This window comes from Carcharodon carcharias, chromosome 3 (genome assembly GCF_017639515.1).
Source record: "Carcharodon carcharias isolate sCarCar2 chromosome 3, sCarCar2.pri, whole genome shotgun sequence".
Lineage (NCBI taxonomy): Eukaryota > Metazoa > Chordata > Chondrichthyes > Lamniformes > Lamnidae > Carcharodon > Carcharodon carcharias.
The window spans coordinates 14171615-14195326 of record NC_054469.1 but is presented as its reverse complement, the minus strand read 5'-3'; the positions used below and the strand labels follow the sequence as shown (position 1 = coordinate 14195326).

At 42.6% G+C, this 23712-nt stretch overlaps 1 protein-coding gene across 6 annotated transcripts in view; it reads right to left on the bottom strand.

Annotated features, from left to right (window-relative positions):
* eef1db (eukaryotic translation elongation factor 1 delta b (guanine nucleotide exchange protein)) overlaps positions 1-5022 on the bottom strand; it is a 41087-nt gene extending 36065 nt beyond the window's left edge. For 3 of the 6 annotated variants that reach the window (XM_041185207.1, XM_041185209.1, XM_041185212.1), the window contains exon 1: positions 4921-5008. The gene's annotated coding sequence lies outside the window, so the exon portion shown is untranslated. Of the gene's footprint in view, positions 1-4916 lie in introns of all 6 variants that reach the window. The other 3 variants (XM_041185211.1, XM_041185213.1, XM_041185208.1) reach the window with 2 other exon arrangements.
* Between the last annotated feature and the right edge of the window lie 18690 nt (positions 5023-23712).

The window sequence follows — 23712 nt, the reverse complement described above, 5'->3', positions numbered from 1 at the left end:
TAGCAGCAGCAATTCCCTGCAGTTTCTGATGTGTCACTGCTTTCCCAACTGAGCATCAAATCTCAGTTAAATCAACTTTGCATCAATCACAGAAAACACCTTTCCCCACTCTCCTTACCAATTTCTATCTGCCTGCTGGGGTAGTGCTGGCCACCCTGTGGTATCGTTCTCCATCTCTGGGAATGCAGATTCTTGGCGAGGCTGAGCTATTCGACTAAAGCAAGCACACCACTTAGCTCATGCCCACATGTTTCTCAGTAATGGTCACCACTGTGACAGCAACCAGGAGTAGGAACTCTGGATAATTCCACCTTCCTGCCCTGGGTCAGGAGGCAAATCTGAGCTCACACACAACCCTGGGTCAGGAGGCAAATCTGAGCTCACACACACCCCTGGGTCAGGAGGCAAATCTGAGCTCACACACACCCCTGGGTCAGGAGGCAAATCTGAGCTCACACACACAGCTGTTCAGCTACATAATTTGGCAAAGACAAAGAGTTTTCACTCATACTCAGAAAATATCTTTAGTGAACATGCATAAAACTAACAAATCAAACAAGAATTAAGCAGAAAGATAACCTGGGCTTTACCAGTATTATTCACGTACAACTTAACCCCACCCAAAACAGATCTGAAATAAATGAAGTTATTCAGCCTGTTCTTTTCAACATACATTTTAACCAATTAATGGTTCCCAGCCTTAAAAATCTCCTTTCAATCTTACAAAATCAGAAATGGGTTAAACCAGGAACTCCCTCCCTAACAGCGCTGTGGATGTACCTACACCACTTGGACTTCAGCGGTTCAAGAAGGCAGCTCACCACCACCTTTTCAAGGGCAATTAGGGATGGGTAACAAACACTAGGCTTACTGGTGATGCTCGCATCCCATCGACAAATAAAAAAAAAATGACCAGCGCCTGTTTGAAGCAAAAACAGCCCATATGAAAACTACACTGGTGGGGGCAAAGTCAAGCAACCGGAGGCATTTACAAGAGGCTCAGGACTGCTGAGAGCCTCAGCACATATATCAGTACGAGCTCAATGCTTTCAAGAGGGAGTCAGCACTCCAGCAACATTGCACCAAGAACTAAACAGGATGCATATCACAGCAGCAGGCTGTTCTGCCCTGCAGATCTGTGCCAGTGTTTATAACCGACACAACCTGCCTCCCGCCCTGCCTGTATTTCTCAGGGCGGTGTCAAATGGTTCTCTGATCTGACATATAAGTAGACCCGCAGTGGAATGCTGCAAATTTTCCTGAATGTGATCAGGGAAGCAATCACCAACACCAAGCAAGTCAAGTGAAAGACGGACACCACAGATGTGATATACGCTGAAACAGCAAGGTCACACTCTTTACACATTCAATAGCTGAACAAGCCAACCCATTTGTACCAATTTCCCACATTAAAAGGGAGTGTCTGTTCCACCATTTTGTGACATCATGCTTGATCTGTGACCTAACTCCATAAACCCCTCTAAGCCCCACATCGTTTAATGTCTGGAATCATAGAAAGGCTACAGCACAAAGAAAAGCTCTTTCCATTGGCTGATGGTACAAGAACCGGGAGACACAGATTTAAGCATATGGCCAAGAGGGGGGGAACGTGAGAAAATTTTTTTTGTCACAGTAAATGGTAATGACCTGGAACTCGCTAGCCGAGGGTGGTGGAAGTGGAGACAATCAAAAAGAAACTGGCTAGACTAGGCTTAGAGCAGGGGAATGGGGCTGACTGGATTGCTCATTGAACCAGCATGGGCTCAATGGCCTCTTTCTGTGCTGTAATGACTCTATGAGAAGAAGTCCTTGCAGCTCATCTAGTCTATGTTGACCAACCCTCATCTCAACTAGTCCCACTCCCTGCCTTTTCCTGCGTAATATTTTACACTTCAGCTGCATTTCCAATTTCCTTTTCAAAAAAAAAATTAAATTCATTTAAAAATTAAACAAATGACAAAAATCTTAATCTCAGATTTAAAGTTAGTAACTGGTTTGACATGCACTCCTCGCAGCCTTTGAGTGCTGACCTTGCAGCACAGCGTCAATGGGTTGGGACAAGAGACAAAGAGATAGCCTGACTCAGCACAGTACACTGCAGGTGCAAACACTGCAAATCTAAAATAAAACAGAAAAATACTGGATATATCCAGCAGATCTGACAGCATCCATGGAGGGGGAAAAATAGCTCTCCAAAGGTCTGTGACCTTTCATCAGAACACAATCCTCCAGATGGGATCTGATCATGGCTGTGTACAACTGAAGCACAACTTTGTAAACTGGCCCCTTTAAGATAAAGGCCAGCGTTCAATTTGTTTTTGAAGCCTTGAATCTGCTTCCACCACACTTTCAGTTGCTTGCCTGCTGGAAAGAAATAGGTTATTTAATGTGAAGAAAGGTTACCAACCTGAAACCTAAAATCTGTTCCTCTATCTGCAGATGCTACTAGACCTCCTGAACATTTCCAATATTTTTGTTTTTAATCTCAGATTTCCAGCCCCTGCAGTGTACAATATGAACATACAAATTCAGAGCAGGACGAGGCCATTTGGCCCCTCAAGCCTGCTCCACCATTCAATTAGATCATGGCTGATCTGATTGTGGTCTCAACTCCACATTCTGCCTACCCCTAATATCTTTTGACCTCCTTGTTAGTCAAGAATCTATCTATCTCTGCTTTAAAAAATATTCAATGGCCTTGCCTCCACCGTTGTCTGGGGAAGAGAGTTCCAAAGACTCTCAACCCTCAGAAAAAAAAATTCTCCTCGCCTCCATCTTAAATGGGAGACCCCTTATTCTTAAACTGTGCCCCCTAGTCCACAGAATTGTTAGTGCAGAAGATGGCTATTCAGTCCATCATGTCTGTACCAGCTCTCCGAATGAGCATGACAACTCAGTGCCATTCCCCTGCCTTTTCCCAAGGCAAATGTTTCGATTAAAGGGACCTGGATAGGTGAAGTGAGTGGGCAAAGATCTAGCAAATGGAGTCGAATGGGGGCAAATGTGAAATTGTCCATTTTTGTAGGAAGAATTAAAAAAGCACATTATCTAAATGGTGGGAGGTTGCTGAACTCTGAAATCAGAGGAATCTGGGTGTCCTAGTGCATGAATCACAAAAGACTAGTATGCAGATACAGCAAGTAATTAAGAAAGCTAGTAAAATTTTATTGTTTATTGTGAAGGAAATTGATTACAAAAGTAGGGAGGTTATGCTTCAGTTGTACAGGTCACTGGTGAGACCACATCTGGAGTACTGTGTATAGTATTGGTCTCCTTATTTAAGGAAGGATATAAACGCATTAGCAGTTCGGAGAAGGTTTACCAGTCTAATACCTGGAATGGGAGGTATGAGGAAAGGTTGGACAGGTTAGGCTTTTATTCACTGGAGTTCAAAAGAATAAGAGGTGACTTGATCAAAACCTTTAAGATCCTCAGGGGTCTTGACAGGGTGGGCGTGGAGGTCACTATTTTAAAAAAAAGGGACCGCTCATTTAAAACAGAGATGAGGCGAAATTTTTTCACTCAGAGGGTCACGAATCTTTGGAACTCTTCTTTAAAAGTCAGTGACAGCAGAGTCTTTCAATATTTTTAAGGCACTCCCTCCAATGCACTTACATCCTTCCTCATCTCTCCCACAAAGAGAAACATCCTTTCAGCATCCACCCTGTCAAGTCCCCTCAGGATCTTATATATTTCAATTAGATCAACTCGCATTCCTCTAAACTCCAATGAATGTAAGCCCACCCTGCTCAACCTTTCCTCTTAAGGCAAACTCCCCCACCCCAGGTATCAGTCGAGTGAACCTTCTCTGAACTCCTTCTAATTGAAGTATACCCTTAGTCAAATAAGGAGACTAAAACTGTACACAGTACTCCAGATGTGGTCTTACCAATGCCCTACAACTGTGGCAAAACATCCCTACTTTTATATCCATTCCCCTTGCAATAAAAGGCAACATTCTATTTGCCTTCCTAATCACTTGCTGCATCTACACACTACTTTTTTGTGATTCATGCACTAGGACACCCAGATCCCTCTGTACCTCAGAATTCTGCAATCCTTCTCTCTACTTAAATAATATGCTGCTTTTCTATCCTAAACAAAAACAGAATTACCTGGAAAAACTATCCTTCCTGCCAAAGTGGACAAGTTCACATTTTCCCACATTATATGCCATCTGCCAAATTTTTGCTCACTCACTTAACCTTGCTATATCCCTATACAGACTCCTTCCTTATGTCCTCCTCACAACTTACCTTAGTAGGTCAATCAGCCCTTTAAGCCTGTTCAACCATTCAATAAGATCATGGCTGACCTGGTTGTGGTCTCAACTCCGCGTTTCCACCTGCACCCACCCACTCCCTGCCTCCACCGCCAATAATCCTTGACACCCTTGTCGATCAAAAACGTATCTAACTCTGTCTTGAATAAATTCAATGACCCAGCCTCCACTGCTGTGTGAAAGATATTTTCACCCACTAACGACCCTTTGAAAGAAAGATTTCTCCTTATCTAAAATGTAAACCTCTTATTCTGCTCATCTTTGTGTCGTCAACAGGCTTAGCAGCCATAACCTTCGGTCCCTTCTCTGCTGAGGCAAGTTATCTCATGGCTCCTCATCCCAGTATTCCCAGCATTTTCTGTTCTTTTTATTTCAGCACAAGTACACTTGCAGGAATCTTTTACACTAGGAGCTTCCTGCGCACCACGTGTGCACTGGACGGTGCGGTTCCACGCCGGTGCCTTTCGGCGGCGCTGCTCTCCCCTCCCCCACACGCACAAAACTCCTCATTTTAACCGTTGAGCCGAAATATAAACTCTCTGCTTTGTGACTCTGGGCCTCTCAGTGTTTCTCGGGGTGTAATGGAGGGGTTTTGGTACCCAGTCTCCTTCCATTCACCCCCCCCGGTACTTACTCACTTTCTCTCAATCACTCCCTGCTCCACCGCCGCCCAGTACCAGAAAGACCACGCCTGCGTACTCACGCTCTCTTCCACACACACACACCCCCCACACACAACCAGCAGCGCATGCGCCACTTCAGCCTGCACCATTGAATCCAAGAAGGGGGGGCGGTGGGGAGAGGGGAACTCATTCCAGCCCTAATAAAATTGCCGATTACCCCTGACAACCCACGGACATTATTAGTCACGCGTTTAACTTGTCGTATTCAGTGAAATGATAGCAAGTTAAACCGCCCTGGTGAATTTTCTGCCCCGGTTATACGAAATGACTCCTCCGAGACCACCCCTGGTTTCAGGGTTGTGGTATGCTCCAGACCAGTCCGTTACCGAGATATCAGCCGCAGCTGTTTCAAGCATGCTTTACACACGCCTTTTCCATTAAGCGCAGGTTGGAAAGTAAGGAACTGACGCCGAATATATTGGGGGGTTAAGGCGGCCGGCCAGCACCAGGCTGGTAATGTCACTGGACTAGCAATCCACAGATCGAGCCAAAATACTGAGGGAGAGGGAGGGGGAGGGGGAGGGGGAGGGGGGGGACTATGAAATAAAAACAGAAAATGCTGGAAAAACTCAGCAGACCTGACATAAGCTGTGGAGAATATCAAGAAAACAAGACGTTTATTTTGCTTTTATCTTCGGTGTTTAATTCACTGCCATGTCTCTTCCAGGAATGCCTACCTTGAAGAAGTACTGCCCTTCCCTCCGATAGGATTTATGTTTGTCTCTTTTGCCCTGTTAAATTTCATTTATGTTTTTCTTTTTTTAAGCTCTGAAGAGGAGTTGTAAGGACTTGAAACATTAACTCTTTTTTTTCTCTCTCCACAAATGCTGTCAGACCTGCTGAGTTTTTCCAGCGTTTTCTACTTTTGTTTAAGAACCCTGGCCTATTGTACTGGAAGTCAGGCTGTAATTGGATTAAGAGCTAGAGTGACAGCAAGGGTCTAAAGTCAATAGTGAGAAGTTTTTTTTTTTATTCATGGGATGTGGGCATTGCTGGTTAGGCCAGCATTTATTGCCCATCCCTAATTGCCCTAGTTTAGAGGACATTTAAGAGTCAACCACATTGCTGTGAGTCTGGAGTCATACATAGGCCAGACCAGGTAAAGATGGTAGATTTCCTTCCCTAAAAAACATTAATGACCCAGATAGGTTTTTTACAACAATGTTTTCATGGTCATTAGACTTTTAATTCCAGATTTTTATTGAATTCACAGGATTCAAACCCAGCCCCCCCCAGATCATTTTACTGGGTCTTTGGATTACTACTCCAGTGACAATACCACTACACCATCACCTCCCCTGATAGTTTAATGAAGCAAGAGGAATTTCAATCAGAGTTTTACATTAAGCAATAACAGGAATAGTTTGAATTGAGTTGTTTTAGTTCAAAGGGGGATATATGCAGGTTGTTTAAAAGGTGCAAGGGAGTGAGGTAAAGATAGGGTAAGTTTGTTTTTACATGTCTAAGAGCTAAAGTAAAGAACGATTTAATCAATTCTGGGAAGAAAGCATTTCTGAAGAGATTGGTTGAAACAATAGAGAGATCAAAGGGAAGGAACACATTTAAGGAAATACTTAAGCCTATGTAAGGAGGTCGCTGCTTAGATCTCCCAGAAGACAGCAGGGTAACTGGTCAGAACTCCCACAAGACAGTGAGAACAAGGCCAGACTGAAAGAACCAGTTGCTGTCAATCAGAGGGCACCCCAAGGAAAAGGCACTGTGGTAAAATTACTGGACATAGGTTTGAAACCAAGGTTATAACTTCAACTCCCAGACAAATCTTAGCAACCATCAAAGCCATATTGCAGTCTCCCACTTTAAAATCTCACAAAACAACTTCTGGTTCAGTATATTCCTCAACCTCATTGCCTTTAAATTCACCAATTCCAAGCCAATCAAGCAATTATTCTTTTAATATCCCAGACGAGCCCTCAATTTTGTTATGGCATGGCGGATGGTAAATGCCGAGCTGCTCAAATCCCAGAGAGAAACTTGAAACAGCTGCCAAAACATTTTTTTGCAATTTGTATCATATGAGGAGCAGTCCTGAAGTCAGGATTTTTTAAATCTATAAGGATAATTGCTGAACAGAAAAGGGAAGGGTTAGCCCTGAGGATAGTTAAGATTTGTGGAACTGTTTTAAAGTGCTGTTTACTGTGTGAGGCCATTCTTGTGTTTAAAGTAATTGTGTTTTTTTCCCTTTATTCTTTTAATAAATGTTTACTTTACTATAAAATCATCACAGGTGGTTGGGGAAATCAGAACCGCTCCTCACTGCCTCAAGCGGTTATAGAACCTGCACCTTTAATTCCTATTCCAGCATTTGAGGAACCTTTTACTTGGGTCCTAATTGATTGTGTAGGACCCTGCCCCAAGACAAAAAGTGGAAATCAGTACTTGCTCACAATAAAAATAAAAATACCTGGAAAAACTCAGCAGGTCTGGCAGCATCTGCGGAGAGGAGCACTGTTAACGTTTTGACTCTTCATATGTAACTCTTCAACAGAACTAAGTAAAAATAGATAAGAGGTGAAATATAAGCTGGTTTAAGGGGGCGGGGGGGTGGTAGAGCTGGTTAGAGGGCCAGAGATAGGTGGAGATAGCCAAAAGATGTCATAGACAAAAGGACAAAGAGGTGTTGAAGGTGGTGATATTATCTAAGGAATGTGGTAATTAAGGGTAGAAAGCAGGACAAGCAAGGTACAGATAGCTCTAGTGGGGGAAGGGATCGAAATAGCCTAAAAGGTAGAGCATGAAGCAGCACCAAAGCAATCATCGATGTACCAGAGAAAGAGTTGTGGGACGGGGCCAGAGTAGGACTGGAACAAGGACTGTTCCACATTCCCTATAGAGAGATAGGCATAACTGGGGCCCTTGTGGGTACCCATAGCCACACCTTTTACTTGGAGGAAGTGAGATGAGTTTAAGGAGAAATTGTTCAGTGTTTCCAGAACTGCTACTGACCTCATCTCCTCTGGAGATCTTCCTTCCACAGCTTCCAAACTCAGAGTCTCCCAACCTCAGACAGTCCACTTCTACCTCCTACCCAAAATCTACAAACAGGACTGTCCCGGCAGACCGATCGTGTCAGCCTGTTCCTGCCCCACGGAACTGCACCCCCCCCCCCACCTCCACCAAACACACAAGCTTATATTTCACCTCTGTTCTGTTTTTGCTTAGCTCTGTTGAAGAGTCATACGGACTTGAAATGTTAACTATGTTCCTCTCCGCAGATGCTGCCAGACCTGCTGAGTTTTTCCAGGTATTTTTATTTTTGTTTTGGATTTCCAGCATCCGCAGTTTTTTGCTATTAACTTGCTTACAATCATGGATGTATCCCCTAGATTCCCGGAATGGATACCATTAAGAAATATCACAGTAGAAAGGTTTGTAGATGAATTGACCAAATTCTTTACCAGATATAGTTTGCCAAAAGAAATACAGTTAGACCAGAGTTCAAATTTCATGTCACAATTGTTTAGGGAAGTTAAGAACAGTCTAGAGATAAAGCAGTTTAAATCTTCAGCTTATCACCCTGAATCACAAGGGGCATTAGAGAGATGGCCTCAAACTCTCAAGACTATGATGAGGGAATATAGTCAGGATTACAAGACTAGGATAGAGGAATTCCGTCCTTGTTCTTCGCTATTAGAGATGCACTTAATAACTCAACAAAGTTTAGTCCTTTTGAATTAGTATATGATCATGGAAGTGAGAGACCACTCAAATTAATTCATGAGAAGTTAGTAAGTAAGAATTCAGAAACCACATTCATGGACTGTGTATCAAAGTTCAGGGAAAGGTTGAACAGAGCATGTGAATTAGCTAAAGAGCATTTAAAAATATCACACGTGATGAAGACAGAAGCAGATAGGAAGGCAAAGACTCATAGCTTTGTAGCTGGGGGAAAAAGTGTTAGTTTTTTGCCAGTAAATAAGGTAAACCATTAAAAGCCAGGTTCAGTGGGCCTTACCAAATTGAAAAGAAATCTAAGTGAAGTGAATTATTTAGTAAGAGCTCCAGTTAGAAGAAAAACTCAAGGTATGTCACATAAATATGCTCAAAAAGTACTGGGATAGTTAGCATAACCAAAAAAAAGAAAGTAGTGATGAATCAGGAAAGGAAGTAGGGATGGAAGATTATGAAATTGATTTTCCTCAAATTCAAATGGACAATGAGTAAGTGTTTATTGAATGAAATACTGAATTACCTTCCAGATAAGAATCGAAGTGACTTGAAAGAGCTATTGCAGTCACAAAGAACTATCTGTGAGGATAAATTGAGAAAAACAAAGGTAGCTGTACATGATATAAATGTGGGGAAATTCTGTTCTAATCAAGCAGCTTCCATATAAGTTGAATCCAGTAAAATTATCGCAAGTGCAAAAAGAAATTGAATTTACACTCAAGAATGACATTATTGAGTTGAGTTGCAGTAATTGGAGTTCACCTATTGTGATGGTACCGAAGCCAGATGGAGCACACACACTGTGCGTGGATTATCGAAAAGTGAATGCAGTGACGAGAGCAGATTCATATCCTATTCTATGTTGGGACAACTGCATTGAGAAAGTGGGACAATCAAAGTTCATTACAAAGAATGACTTGCTGAAAGGACATTGGCAAGTACCTCTATCGGAAAGGGCAAAAGAGGTTTCAGCTTTTGTAACACTAGATGGACTCTATCCATTTAAAGTCATGTCGTTTGGCATGAAAAATGCACCAGCAGTTTTCTAGAGACTAACGAATAAGGTTATTGCTGGACTGAGACTATGCTGCGTACATTGATGATCCGGTGATATTCAGTCAAACATGGGAGGAGCACTTACAGCATCTGGGAGAACTATTCAATCATTTACAAGAAGATAAGTTGGTGGTGAACGTGGCTAAGACTGAATTTGCGAAAGCACAGGTCACATATTTAGGCCATGCTGTTGGATATGGTCAGATGGCCCCATGAGATGTAAAAGTAAAGGCGATTGATGAGTTCCCAGTGCCATCAACAAAAAGGGAAATTTCACAATTTCTGGACGTGACTGGTTTGTACAGGAAGTTTGCACCAAATTTTAGCAGCATGTTTGCTCCATTAACTGAACTCTCAGCTGGACATCAGAGTGCCAAAATGCATTTAAAAATCTGAAAACTGTGTTGACAAGAGCGCAAGTTTTAGCAACATCAAATTACGCCAAGCCGTTTAAATTGGCTATTGATGCAAGTGATGTGGGCATTGGTGCTGTGTTGTTGCAGGAAGATGACACAGGTATTGAAAAGCCTGTGGAATATTTCAAAGAAGTTAAATATTCATCAACAAGAATACTCCACCGTTGAGAAGGAAGCACTAAGTTTGGTACTGGCATTGCAACATTTTGACATTTATGTTGCCAACAATTCATCAGAAACAATTGTTTACACTGACTATAACCCGTTAAGATTTTTGGAAAAGTTTCGAAATCGGAATGCGAGACTGTTTAAATGGACTCTTTGTTACAAACCATTTAACTTGCAAATTATACGTGTAGCTGGACATGAAAACCTAATTGCAGATGCATTATTAAGGATTTAAGATGTAAAGAAGATTGGACATGCGAAACCTGGGAAAAAGGGCTGAAATGGACTCTATTTTTACTGAAACCTTGGGTATATTATGTTAATGCATGCATCTTATAATGTAATAGTATAGTGTATAGAGATAAGTAGTAATTAATAGGAAAGAGGTTAAGAAAATGAAAACGTCTTTCTGAATGACAGTTCATTTTCTTTTTAAAAAGGGGTGGAGGTGTCATGGAAACAAGAAATTGTAAATGGTAAAATTATTGGACTTGTTTAAGGTATAAGGATAGTGGCTGAACAGAAAAGGGAAAGGTTAGCTCTGAGGGCAAAGTTAAGAATAATGGAACTGTTTTAAAGTATTGTTTACTGTGTGAAGCCATTCTTGTGTTTAATTTTTTTTCTTCTTTTAATAAATGTTTACTATAAAATCATCAAGTAGTCAGAGAAATCATTTCCTGATTTCAGAACTACGCCTCACACAATTGCAAAAACTATTTTGGCAGCTGTTTCAAGTTTCCCTCTGGGATTTGAGCACCTCGGCATTTACCACCCGTCGTGCCATAACAAGAGACAAAGTTAACGTTTCAAAACACTCTGTGGAGAGAGAAACAGAGTTAACATTTTGAAATGTTGTAAGATGCTGCCAGGCCTGCTGAATTTTTCCAGCATTTTCTGTTTTTATTTCAGATTTCCAGCATCTCCAGTATTTTGCTTTCATCTTGGTGGTTGTTTAATTGCCCTCTGAAATGGCCAAGCAAGCCACTGCATTCAAAGGCAGTTAGACAACAAATGCTGTGCTTGTCAGTGACACCCATATCCCATCAAAGAGTAAAAAAGAATTAAACCCCATCGTGTCCAAGTGACAGTCTACTTCAACTCCCCGCAGTGACTAAGGGGAATTTAAAATGTGTTCTTTCAATCTGCTTGTGGTCTTTTGTGTTAGAGGTTAAGATTAGGCTCTTGAGTGAGGTGCTCATGTGATTGAAATTGCTAATTCCATAAACTTGGCTGAATCTAATGTGTACTATTAGGAAAAATAAAGTCGAGTGTGTAACTCCTTCAACTGCCACAAGCTTATAACACCTGCACAGCCATGTGATGGTGAGAATGGTACACTTATTGGGTTGAAGATCAATGCTAATGATCAATTCCTTTAAGCATAGGCATGATTCAAGAGAAAGACAGGAGTGTCTTCGAGAATTTGAATCTAAAGGAGGATGGAGCAGCTTCAAATGAATCTTTTGAAGCAAGTTCAGATTGGTTTGAGCATTTCAAGAGGATGGCAGACTTTAATAATCTGAAGTTTACTGCTGAAGGAGCAAGTGCTGACTCAGGTGCCGAATCCTGCAACTTTAAAGACTATTATTGAGGAGGAAAGTTATTTTTATCCTGTCGGTTCCAACATTGATGAGACACAAGGTAATTGGAAAAAAGTTAGCTATTAGAAAAATTACCCAACAGAATTTACATTTCTGCAGAAGAGGAGAATGCTTTTGGGTTTAAGGCTGCAAATTCATGTTAGTTTTATTATTATGGAATGTGAAAGCAAGCCAGGTAGATTGAGTTAAGATATTAATCAGCCATGTTTTAATTGAACCGAGGAACAGGGGCCAGGAACGGAACGGTCTACTCCTTTTCCTATGTTCCTAAGTTAATCAAAGGATCTGGATCAAAGACGGGGTAATATATTTGAGGTACAGATCAGTCATGATTTAATGAATGGTGAAACATGTTTGAAGAGCTGAATGACTACTCCTGTTGCTGTCAATGTATGCAACTATTTAACATCAATGGCAGGAGGCAAAGAATCCCATCACTGCTCATTGCCTATGCTCCCTGTTCTCTGCGAGGCGAACACATGGAACGCTGTTATTCCATGCTAGCGCAGTCAGTCATTGTACTCTGAATGAAGCCCAAGGGTTTGACAAACTCAATTTCATCAAAGTGTGGCCCCTTGAACAGACGAGTCAAACTATGACATCACAGTGCAAGACTCACCCTCACCCTGCACGTCAAAGTGAGTTCAGAAATCACAATATGTTTGTAAACTGGGTAAATTTGAGGCAGGAGGCTACACAATTAGTTGAAGTGAAGGTAATGGAGCTGCACTGAAACTAACTGTCTGATCTATCTAGGAGTGAATGTGGTCGGCTAGAAGATCTGACTAAGTTTACTTTGTGAAGGGAGCATGACCAAATAGTGACATCAACGAGTAGATTGAATGGAAGTTTACAGACATTGAAAGGTTTGTCTCAACATGGTTATCTTGTAATTTGTTACAGACGTAACCAACTCAGTAATAATGCTGCACAGTAGGGCGGAATAGTTGTATTTCTTGTCACGAGTAAATCTTCCATTTAATTGCTGATGGGTAGTCGGATGCCTGGACCCTGATTTCTGATAGTTAATCAGCCCCACTCTCAGGTCCCTACTTGGGGTCCCTGACCGTCTCACTGCCAGTCTGCATTTGGTCCTCATGCCTTGTTCTATAATTATGTTTAGCTAACAATGTTATTGATAGATCTTTCACATTGGTCATAGGTAAGCAAATTAAGTCAGCACGACTTTGTGAGAAGGGTAGATTGCATCTGACCAATCTACCAAAAGAAATTCACAGAATCACAGAATTTCTTTACAGTTTGAGGAGGTCACTAACAAGGTGGAGAGCGAGTGTCTATACGTGCTATCTATTTGGTCTTCCCAGAGACATCATATAAGGTTCCATGCAGGAGATTATAGTAAAATTTAGAATAGATAAAATTGTAGGTAACATTTCACATGGGTTGACAATTGGTTGGGAGATAGGAGACAGGATTTTGGGATAAAGAGAATATTCTCTGAATTGGTATAATGTGATAAATGGTATTCCCAGGAATCTGCTCTGTGGTCTCAGCTTTTCACTATGTTTTTCAATGATATGAAGGTTTAGAGAGAGGTATAGCCAAGTTTGCTGATGGCACTAAGACAGGTGGTGCAGTAACTAACTTTGATAGACTGAGTGGGAAAATCTGAGTCTGATAGAGTTCATTGTGGGGAAATAGCAAAGTCACTCACTTTGGATCTAAGAAAGATTGATCAGAATATTTTCCAAATGGTGAAGGTTGGGAACTGATAGACAAGCTAAGAAATATTTAAAAAAAAACTAATGCCCCTTTTTCATCTCCAAGGGGCTGGAATACAAATGGGTGGAAGCTTTACCACAGATTTACAGTGCCCTGGTTTAGGCTGTAGCTGGAACATAGAATTCAGGCCCTGGTGGCACCACACTCTCAGCAAGGAGATATTGTTCCTAAAGGGGGTGTAGCGTTGATTCACCAGAATGATACTGGAGGTTAAAGGGTTAAATTGTGATCATATTACACAGACTAAGTTTGTATTCTCTTGACGGTAGAAGTTGAAGGATTGATCTAGTTGAGATGTTTAAGATTTAATCATGATATGATAATAGGATAGATTAGATAGGGAGAAGTTCTTTGCTCTTGTGAGGGCGTCCGGAATAATGGATATGTTCTTAAAATTAGAGTTGGACTGTTCAGGGGTGACGTCAGGAAGCACTTCACACACAGCATCAGAAACCATCTCCCCTAAAAAGCTGTGTTTTGGTTAGGTTAATGGAAACCATTAAAAATTAAAGTGATAGATTCATGTTAGTTAGGTTATTGTGGGATATGAAAGCAAGTTAATTGAGTTAAGATATTAATCAGTAATATTCTGATTGAACAATGGAACAGGCTCAAGGAGCTGAAAGGTCAACTCCTGTTCCTACATTCCAAAGTTTATCTTGGGATCTGGATCAAAGACGTGTTAATATATTTGAGGTACAGATCAGGTACGCTCTAAGTAAATGGTGAAGTATGCTTGAGCTGCTGAATGGTTACTCCTGTTACTGCTTAACATCAGTGGCGGGATGCAAAGAATCCCATCACTGCCCATTGCCCATACTCCCTGACCTCTGGGACGGGATTACATGGAATCCTGCTATTGCACTGTAGCACCGTCAGTCAAATTGAAAACTGAAGTTTGACAAACTCAATTTCATCAAAGCGTGGCCCCTTGAACAGACGGGTCAAACCGTGACATTACATTGCAAGTCTCACCTTCACCCTGCGTGTCAAAGTGAGTTCAGACATTACAATATGTTTTGTAAACTGGGTAAATTTGAGGCAGGAGGCTACACAATTATTGAAGTGAAGGTGATGGAGTTGCAATATTGATGAAGGAGTCAATTACTGCAAAAGGAGGGATGATATCTTAGAAGGTTCCTCAAATGAAGCCATATGGGTAGAACTTAAAAACAAAAAGGGGGCAATCACATTGCTGGGAGTGTATTATAGACCTCCAAACAGTCAGGGAGAGATAGAAGGCCAGACATGTAGGCAAATCTCAGAGAAGGTGTAAAAATAATAGGGTAATAATAGTAGGGAATTTCAACTTCGCCAATATTAACTGGGATAGACAAAGTGTGAAAGGCTTAGAGGGGGTGGAATTCTTAAAATGTATCCAGAACAACTTTTTAAGCCAGCACGTAGAAAGTCCTACAAGAGAGGTGCTGGATCTAATTTTAGGCAACAAAGGTGAGCAAGTGGTAGAAGTGTCAGTGGAGGACCATTTTGGTGATAGTGATCATGACTCAGTAACATTTAAGGTAGTTATGGAAAAGGACAAAGATGGACCAGAAAGAAAGGTTCTGAATTGGGGGAAGGCTGATTTTAACATGATCTGACCAAAGTGGATTGGGAGCAGCTACTTGTAGCATTCCAGACGGTCACCACCCTCTGGGTAAAGAAGTTTTTCCTAACATCCCCCCTAAACCTCCTGCCCCTCACCTTGAACTTATGCCCCCTTGTGACTGACCCTTCAACTAAGGGGAACAGCTGCTCCCAATCCATGCCCCTCATAATCTTGTTCACCTTGATCAGGTCACCCCTCAGTCTTCTCTGCTCCAATGAAAACAACCCAAGTCAATCCAACCTCTCTTCTTAACTTAAATGTTTCATCCCAGGCAACATCCTGGTGAATCTCCTCTGCACCCCCTCCAGTGCAATCACATCCTTCCTATAATGTGACGACCAGAACTGCACACAGTACTCCAGCTGTGGCCTCACAAAGGTTCTATATAATTCCAACATGACCTCCCTACTTTTGTAATCTATGCCTCGATTGATAAAGGCAAGTGTCCCATATACCTTTTTCACCACCCCACTAACATGCCCCTCCGCCTTCAGAGATCAATGGACACACACTCCAAGGTCCCTTTGTTCCTCAGAACTTTCTAGTGCCATGCCGTTCATTGATTACTTCCTTGTCAAATTACTCATTCTAAAGTGTATCACCTCACACTTTTCAGGGTTAAATTCTATCTGCCACTTATCTGCCCATGTGACCATCCCATCTATATCGTACTGTAGCCGAAGACACTCAATCTCACTGCTAACCACCTGGCCAATCTTTGTGTCATCCGCAAACTTACTAATCCTATGCCCCACATGGTCATCTCTGTCGTTTATATAAATGACAAATAATAGGGGACCAAGCACAGATCCCTGTGGTACGCCACTGGACACTGGCTTCCAGTCACTAAAGCATCCTTCTGTCATCACCCTCTGACTCCTACAGCTAAGCCAATTTTGAATCCACCTTATCAAATTACCCTGTATCCCATGTGCATTTGCCTTCTTTATAAGTCTCCCATGTGGGACCTTGCCAAAGGCTTTGCTGAAATCCATATAAACTACATCAACTGCACTACCCTCAGCTACACACATGGTCACCTCTTCAAAAAATTCAATCAAATTTGTTAGGCATGACCTCCCTCTGATAAAGCCATGCTGACTATCCCTGATCAAACCTTGCCTCTCCAAGTGGAGATAGATATTCTCCTTAAGAAATTTCTCCAATAGTTTCCCTACGACTGACGTGAGACTCACTGGTCTGTAGTTCCCTGACTTATCTCTACAACCCTTCTTAAATAGCAGAACCACATTTGCTATTCTTTAGTCCTCTGGCACCTCCCCCATGGCCAGAGAGGAATTAAAAATTTAGGTCACAGCCCCTGCGATTTCCTCCCTTGCCTCCCTCAGCAGTCTGGACCTGGAGATTTGTCCACTTTTAAGCCTGCCAACACTTGTCACTCCCTATATCAATTTGCTTAAGAACCTCACAGTCTCTCTCTCCGACTGCGATACCTTCATCCTCATTCTCTTGGGTGAAGACGGATGTGAAGTATTCATTCAACACTCTAATGATGTCCTCTGGCTCCACTCATAGATTGCTCCCTTGGTCCCTTATGGGCCCTAATCTTTCCCTGGTTATCCTCTTCCCATTGATATACTTATAGAATATCTTGGGATTTTCCCTACTTTTACTAGCCAGAGATTTCTCATATCCCCTCTTTGCTCTCCTAATTGCTTTCTTAAGCTCCACCCTGCACTGTCTGTACTCCACTAATGTCTGTGATTTGCTTCCCTTGTACTTGCTAAAAGCCTCTCTTTTCCTTCTCATTGTAACCTGAATATCTTCTGTGTATTAAATTCCACCTACCACTTATCTGCCCATTCTGCTAGCCTATCACATCATCCTCACTCTTTTTTCATTCCTCCAAATTTGGTATCATTGGCAAATATTGAAATTTTACTCCACATTCCAAGATCCACGTCATTTATATAAAGCAAAATCAGCAGTGGACATCATTCATATAGAGCAAAAGTAGCAGTGATCAAAGTGCTGACCCTTGAGGAAGCAACATTGTCTACCAGCCTTCAGTCCAAAAAACAACCATCTACCACAACCTGCTGATTTCTGTCCTTAAGACATTTTTATTATCCAATCACACACTGACATTCCTATTCCAAAAGCCTCAATTTTGTTACCCAGCCTTTTACGTGGTACCTTACCAAATGCTTTCTTAAAATCCATATAGACAATGTCCACTACATTGGTGATTGTCACTTTAACTGAGTAGGGGTCACGTGATTTATTCAACCAATGTGTGGCTAGCGCAGGTGAATAAATTCTAGGGAGGGGTTTCCTCAGAGAAGAAGATGGATATATGAAGGGCTGGCTGTATACAAGCAGCCACGGAAGGTCTTGTGTAAATAAAGTTTGTTTCATTTGACTAAGAAGCCTCCCAGGAGCGTGTTTCTGCAATTCCCTTCATCAAACTTGTTACTTCATCAGAAAATTAGATTAATCAAGCACCATCTGGCTTTTTATAAATCCCTGCTGGCTCTCTCAGAATTCTTACAGTGCAGGAGGAGGCCATTTGGCCCATCCACACTGGTTCTTTGAAAGAGCATTCCACCGAGTCCCACTCCCCTGCCTTTTCATTGTAAGCTTGCACATTCTCTCTTTTCAGATAGCAGTCCAATTCTCTTTTGAATACCTCGATCAAATCTGCCTTCACCACACTCTTGAGAAATTTATTCCAGACCCCAACCACACTCTGGTTGAAAACATTTTTCCTCACATCACTTTTACTCCTTTTGCCAATTATTTTGAATCTGTGCCCATTAATTCTTAATGGTCTCTTTTCAGAGCCAGGTCCCAAAGATGAATAGCCCGTTAACTATCCCACTACACCAGCCAGTCCCTCAGCTCTGCAAGTTATCTGTTAATTTATTTCTTTTTAAAAATCAAAGAAAACAATATCCATTTTTATCATTAGTTTAAAGGAGTAACTTCAATATCCCCTATCAAATATGCAATTGGCAGGTCTCTGTGAGTGGATGTTGGCAATTCAAGTTTGACATGACATCGTTTGCCCTACAAATTCATCACAATTTCTTTATTTACTTTAACTCAGAAAAAAAGTAGGTGATGGGCGTAATAGTATTTTCGCTGGACTAGTAACCCAGGGTAATGCTCTGGGGACCCGGGTTTGAATGATGGAATTTGAATTTAATAAAAATCTGGAATTAAAAGTTGAATGATGACCATGAAACCATTGTCAATTTTTATGAAAACCTATCTGGTTCACTAATGTCTTTTAGGGAAGGAAATCTGTCATTCTTACCCGCTCTGGCCTACATATGGCTCCAGACCTACACAACTTTTAGATGCCCTCTTAAATAGCCTAGCAAGACACTCAGTTGTATCATACTGCTACAAAGTCAAAAAAAGGAAAAACAGGTGCATCTGTAGGAGTGACCAACTCACACAGTCGTGTGGAGACAAAATCCTGCCTTCACATTGAGGATACCCTCCAACATGTTATGTGGCACCACCACCATGCTAAATGGGATAGATTTTGAATAGATCTAGCAACTCAAGACTGGGCATCCATGAGGCGCTGTGGGCCATCAGCAGCAGAATTTTACTCGAACACAATCTGTAACCTCATGGCCTGGCATAGCCCCCACTCTACCATTGCCACCAAGCCGGGGATCAACCCTGGTTCAATGAAGGGTGCAGGAGGACATGCCAGGAGCAACAAAAGGCATAGCTAAAAATGAGGTGTCACCCTGGTGAAGCGAAAACACAGGACTACTTGCATGCCAACCAGCATAAGCAGCAAGTGATAGAGCTAAGCAATCCCACAACCAATGGATCAGATCTAAGCTGTGCAGTCCTGCCACATCCAATGGTGAATGGTGGTGGACAATTAAACAACTCACTGGAGGAGGCTGCTCCACAAATAGCCTTATCCTCAATGATGGGGGAGCCCAGCACATCAGTGCAGAAGATAAGGCTGAAGCTACAATTTTCAGCCAGACGTGCCGAGTGGATGATCCATTACGGCCTCCTCTGGAGGTCCCCAGCATCACAGATGCCAGTCTTCAGCCAATTTGAATCACTCCACGTGATATCAAGAAACGGCTGAAGGCACTGGATACCGCAAAGGTGATGGGCCATGACAATATTCTGGTAATAGTACTGAAGACTTGTACTCCAGAACTTGCCACGCCTCTAGCCAAGCTGTTCCAGTACAGCTACAACACTGGCATCTACCCGGCTATGTGGAAAAATTGCCCAGGTATGTCCTGTACACAAAAAGCAGGACAAATCCAACCCAGCCAATTACCGCCCCATCAGTCTACTCTCAATCATCAGTAAAGTAGTGGAAGGGGTCATCAACACTGCCATCAAGCGGCACTTGCTTAGCAATAACCTGCTCACTGACCAGTTTGGGTTCTACCAAGGTCACTCAGCTCCTGACCTCATTACAGCCTTGGTTCAAACATGGACAAAAGAGCTGAACTCCCGAGGTGAGGTGAGAGTAAATGCCATTCATGTCAAGGCAGCATTTGACCGAGTGTGGCATCAAGAAGCCCTAGCAAAGGTCAGAAATGGGGATGTTCGCTGATGATTGTATAATATTCAGCATTATTCGCAACTCCTCAGATACTGAAGTAGTCCACGTCAAATGCAGCGAGACCTGGACGATATCCAGGCTTGGGCTGACAAGTGGCAAATAACATTCACACCACACAAGTGTCAGGCAATGACCATCTCCAAAAAGAGAGAATCCAACAATCGCGCCTTGACGTTCAATGACATTACATCACTGCATCCCCCACTATCAACATCCTGGGGTTACCATTGACCACAAACTGAACTGGACAAGCCATATAAATACTGTGGCTCCAAGATCAGGACAAAGGCTAAGAATAGTGCGACAAGTAACTCACCTCCTGACTCCCCAAAGCCTTCCACCATCTACAAGGCACAAGTCAGGAGTGTGATGGAATATTCCAGACTTGCCTGGATGAGTGCAGCTCCCACAATATTCAAGAAGCTCGACATGATCTAGGACAAAGCAGCCAGCTTGATTGGCATCACATCCACAAACATTCACTCTCTCCACTTCTGACGCACAGTGGCAGCAGTGTGTAACATCTAAAAGATGCACAGCAGGAATTCACCAAGGCTCCTTCGAAAGCACGACCAGTGACAGGAGGGATCTGTACCATTGGGATGGTCTCCACCTGAACCGATCTGGAACCAATGTTCTAGCGAAAAGGGTAAATGGGGTGGTCAACAGGACTTTAAATTAGAAAGTCGGGGGGGGAAGGGAAGGGTAAAACCCGAAGGGGTGTGACTAATGGGAAACAGAGCAGCAGGTTAGCGTGTGGGGGGTGGATTCAACTTTATGGAAAATTATGATAAAACTGAAAAGAAAGGAGAGCCCAGGAGAGGCTATTAAAGTCTCCAGAACACAAAATAGCACAAAGTGTTTGGAAAGGGCTAGGAATCTAACTTCAAGCACATCAGATAAAGGGACGACAATGAGAAAGGGGACGGGAAGTACAGGACTGAAGGTGTTGTATCTAAATGCACGCAGTATACAAAATAAGATAAATGAGCTTGTGGCGCAGATTGAAATTGGCAGGTATGATGTGGTGGGCATCACGGAGACATGGCTGCAAGGGGATCAGGACTGGAGCTAAATATCCAAGGATATACATCCTATCGAAAAGATAGGCAGGTTGGCAGAGGGGGTGGGGTTGCTTTGTTAGTAAGAAATGAAATTAAATCGATAGCAAGAAATGACGTAGGGTCAGATGATGTAGAATCTGTGTGGGTAGAGTTGAGGAACCGCAAAGGTAAAAAAAACCATAATGGGAGTTATGTACAGGCCTCCAATCAGTAGTCAGGACGTGGGGCACAAGATACACCAGGAGATAGAAAAGGCGTGTAAGAAAGGCAAGGTTACAGTGATCATGGGGGATTTCAATATGCAGGTAAACTGGGAAAATCAGGTTGGTAGTGGATAATGGATCCCAAGAAAAGGAATTTGTGTAATGTCTACGAGATGGCTTTTTGGAGCAGCTTGTGGTGGAGCCCACTAGGGAACAGGCAATTCTAGATTTAGTGATGTGTAATGAGGCAGATTTGATAAGGGAGCTTAAGGTGAAGGAACCCTTAGGAGGAAGTGACCATAATATGATAGAATTTACCCTGCAAATTGAGAGGAAAAAGCTGGAATCAGATGTAACGGTATTACAGTTGAATAAAGGCAACTACAGAGGCATGAGGGAGGAGCTGGCCAGAATTGACTGGGAGAAGAGCTTAGCAGGAAAGACAGTGGAACAGCAATGGCAGGAGTTTCTGGGAGTAATTTGGGAGACACAGCAAAAATTCATCCCTAGGAAGAAGAAGCATACTAAAGGGATGACAAGGCAACCATGGCTGACGAGGGAAGTCAGTGACAGCATAAAAGCTAAAGAGAAAGCGTACAATGCGGCGAAGAGCAGTGGGAAACCAGGGGATTGGGAAGCCTACAAAGATCATCAGAGGACAACTAAAAAAAAAATGAGGGAGAAGATTAAATATGAGGGTAAACTAGCCAGTAATATAAAAGAAGATTGCGAGAGTTTTTTTAGATATATAAAGGGTAAGAGAGGCAAAAGTGGATATTGGGCCGCCGGAAAATGATGCTGGAGAAGTAGTAGTGGGGAACAAAGAAATGGCAGAGGAACTGAATAGGTACTTTGGGTCAGTTTTCACAGTGGAAGACACGAGTAACATCCTCAAAGTTCAAGAGAGTTGGGGGGCAGAGGTGAGTATGGTGGCCATTACCAAGGAGAAGGTGCTAGGAAAACTTAAAGGTCTGAAGGTGGATAAATCACCTGGACCAGGTGGATTACACCCCAGAGTTCTGAAGGTGATAGCTGAAGAGATAGTGGAGGCGTTAGTGGTGATCTTTCAGGAATCACTCGAGTCAGGGAGGGTCCCAGAGGACTGGAAAATCGCTAATGCAACCCCCCTGTTTAAGAAGGGATTGAGGCAAAAGATGGGAAATTTCAGGTCCATTAGCCTGACCTCGGTCGTTGGTAAGATTTTAGAGTCCATTATTAAGGATGAGATTTCAGAGTACTTGGAAGTGGTAAAATAGGGCAAAGTCAGCATAGTTTCATCAAGGGGAGGTCATGCCTGACAAATCTGTTAGAATTCTTTGAGGAGGTAATGAGTAGGTTAGACAAAGGAGAGCCAATGGATGTTATCTACTTGGACTTCCAGAAGGCCTTTGACAAGGTGCCGCACAGGAGGCTGCTCAGTATGATAAGACCCCATGGTGTTAGAGGCAAGATAATAGCATGGATAGAAGATTGGCTGTCTGGCAGGAGGCAGAGAGTGGGAATAAGGGGGTCCTTCTCAGGATGGCAGCCAGTGACTAGTGGAGTTCTGCAGGGGTCAGTGTTGGGACCACAACTTTTCACTTTATACATTAATGATCTAGATGAAGGAACTGATGGCATCCTGGCTAAGTTTGCAGATGATACAAAGATAGGTGGAGGGACAGGTAGTATTGAGGAGGCAAGAAGGCCGCAGAAGGATTTGGACAGGTTAGGAGAATGGGCAAAGAAGTGGCAGATGGAATACAACGTGGGGAAGTGTGAGGTCATGCACTTTGGTAAGAATAGAGGCATAGACTATTTTCTAAATGGGGAGAGAATTCAGAAATCTGGAGTGCAAAGGGACTTGGGAGTCCTAGTCCAGGATTCTCTTAAGGTTAACTTGCAGGTTGAGTCGGTAGTTAGGAAGGCAAATGCAATGTTGGCATTTATTTCGAGAGAACTAGAATATAAAAGCAGGGATGTGCTGCTGAGGCTTTATAAGGCTCTGGTCAGACCACATTTAGAATATTGAGAGCAATTTTGGGCCCCGTATCTCAGGAAGGATGTTCTGGCCCTGGAAAGGGTTCAGAGGAGGTTCATGAGAATGATCCCAGGAATTAAAGGCTTAACATATGAGGAACGTTTGAGGAATCTGGGTCTATACTCGATGGAGTTTAGAAGGATGAGAGGGGATCTGATTGAAATTTACAAAATACTGAAAGGCCTGGATAGAATGGACGTGGGGAAGATGTTTCCATTAGTAGGAGAGACTAGGACCCGAGGGCACAGTCTCAGAGTAAAGAGAAGACCTTTTAGAACAGAGATGAGGAGAAACTTCTTTAGCCAGAGAGTGGTGAATCTATGGAATTCATTGCCACAGAAGGCTGTGGAGGCCAGGTCATTGAGTGTACTTAAGACCGAGATAGATAGGTTCTTGATTGGTAAGGGGATCAAAGGTTATGGGGAGAAGGCGGGAGAATGGGGTTGAGAAACTTATCAGCCATGATTGAATGGCGGAGCAGACTCAATGGGCTGAATGGCCTAATTTCTGCTCTTATGTCTTATGGTTTTATGGTCTTATGGCTATCCAGAAGGACAAGGGCAGCAGACACATGTGAACACCACCACTTGGTCGTTCCCCT